The sequence below is a fragment of the Meriones unguiculatus genome, chromosome 11 (assembly GCF_030254825.1).
Source record: "Meriones unguiculatus strain TT.TT164.6M chromosome 11, Bangor_MerUng_6.1, whole genome shotgun sequence".
NCBI lineage: Eukaryota > Metazoa > Chordata > Mammalia > Rodentia > Muridae > Meriones > Meriones unguiculatus.
In genome coordinates, this window is record NC_083359.1 from 58,198,764 (window position 1) to 58,200,991 (window position 2,228).

At 43.3% G+C, this 2,228-nt stretch overlaps 1 pseudogene; it reads right to left on the minus strand.

The window, feature by feature from the left end:
* Positions 1-566: 566 nt before the first annotated feature.
* On the minus strand, positions 567-665 carry LOC132646656 (U6 spliceosomal RNA; annotated as a pseudogene).
* Between the last annotated feature and the right edge of the window lie 1,563 nt (positions 666-2,228).

The following is a 2,228-nucleotide window of genomic DNA, read 5'->3' on the forward strand; positions in this document are numbered from 1 at the left end:
ATCCCAGCTGTATCTGCTCCCTCATTCCCTCCCAAACCCTTCCTCCCTCCCTCATCTCCTCCCTGCCCCTTTCCAAGTCCACTGATTGGGGAGGACCTCCTCCCCTTTCATCTGATCCTGTTTTATCAGGTATCTTCAGAACTGGCTGCAAAGTCCTCCTCTGTGGCCTAACAGGACTGCTCCTGCCTTGGGGGGTGGGGAGGTCAAAGAGCCAGTCATTGAGTTCCTGTTAGAAATAGTCCTTGTTCCCCTCACTTTGGGAAACCAATTGGTTACTGAGCTACCACAGGCTACATCTGAGCAGAGGTTCTAGGTTATATCCATACATGGTCCTTGGTTGAGTGTCAGTCTCAGAAAAGACCCTGTGCCCAGATATATTTGGTCCTTGTGGAGATCCTATCCTTTCCACAGCATACAAACTCCCCTTCTTTCATATGATTCCCTGCACTCTGCTGAAGGTTTGGTTATGAGTCTTAGTATCTGCTATGATACACTGCTGGGTAGAGTCTCTCAGGGGCCCTCTGCAGTAGGCTCCTGTCCTGTTACTTGTTTTCTCCTGTGTCCAAAAAAATATGAAACGCTTCACGAATTTGCGTGTCATCCTTGCGCAGGGGCCATGCTAATCTTAGCTCCAATTTTAGTATATGTGCTGCTGAAGCGAGCACTGTTAATTATTTTAAAAAATATTTTATTATTTATACAGTATTCTGCTTGCATGTGTGCCTACACACCAGAAGAGGGTACCAAATCATTATAGATGGTGATGAGCCACCCTGTGGTTGCTGAGAATTGAACTCAGGACCTTTGTGGTTGCTGGGAATTGAACTCAGGACCTTTGAAAAATAGCCAGTGCTCTTAACCTCTGAGCCATCTCTCCAGCCCTTGTTAACTTTCTTGAGCTAGAGTCTCACTGTGTAGACCTGGCTAGCCAGAATTTGCTTTATAGACTAGGCTGGACTTGAACTTGCAACCATCCTCCTGCCTCACTCTCCAGAGTACTAGAAGAACAGTCATGAGCTCGCCCTCGCAAAGGACTTTTATAATTCCTCTCTTTGTTAGTTCTTTGCTTACTACAGACCTGAGTGAACCATCTGTTTCTCTTTTGGAATCTGGCAGGTGTTACTTTATGGAGAAAGCCATGATTCCCTGGAGAGTTCTGCTGGGGTTTGAACTTAGCTTTTGCTAGCATCTTAGGTTACCATATATGTAGACACTCAGTCATCTTCCAGCAGGAACTCTTTCAGCTATTATTATTTTATTTTATTTTATTTTATTTTATTTTTTTTGAGACAGTTTTTCTGTGTAGCCTTGGCCATCTTGGACTCCCTTTGTAGATAAGGCTGGCCTCGAACTCACAGATATCTGCCTGCCTCTACCTCACCGGGACAGCAGGCATGTGCCATCGTGCCCAGCTCCTGCTGCTATTATTATTTCATATTTCAGTATGGCTAAGGTGGTGCACTCATTTAACCTCAGCATGTGGGACAGACTCCCAGAGAAGGAGGGATCTCTGTGAGTTTGAAACCAGCCTGGTCTAAAGAGCTCCTGTGACTACACAAAGAAACCCTGTCTTGAAAAACAAAATAAAACAAATCAAAACAAAAAAATTCGTATTTTTTTTGTGTTTTTTTTTTTTTTTCTTCGATCACTGTGACGTTCACCTTCTGTTGCTGGTCAAATACAAATTGTATCTTTAATCTAATGAATGTTTCTGTTTCTGTACTCCTACTCATTAGTAAGCGCTATCTTGAGCATGTGGTCAAGCAGCACTCATTTACACGTCCTGTGGACACCCAGGCAGGGCTGGGTCTAGCTCCGTGATAGAATGCTTGTCAAGTGTGCACGGGCCTGCGTTTGATCCCCACCACTAACCACAAAAACAAAAGCTCTATTTACATTCACATTATTTGTTTTCTCCACTAGAGTTCTATTAATTTCGTGTACTCACTTTGGCGGCATTTAAATGCTGTGTTCTCAGGAGGCTTCTGTAAATCTGCCCCTCTTGATTTTTTTTCTCTCTGTGTGACTAGGAGCTTACAATTCTGATTATTAATATACAACGGAACATCAGCATTTGTTTTTTTTAATTCTTGTTTGTTTGTTTGCAGGGCTAGGGATAGAAGCCAGGGCCCTGTAGGTACTAGGCAACGGGTTTACCACTGAGTATACTTCCAACCCCTAGGTTCTGGCTTTTACAATTTAAGCTAAAATTATTTGTATTGTCTTTT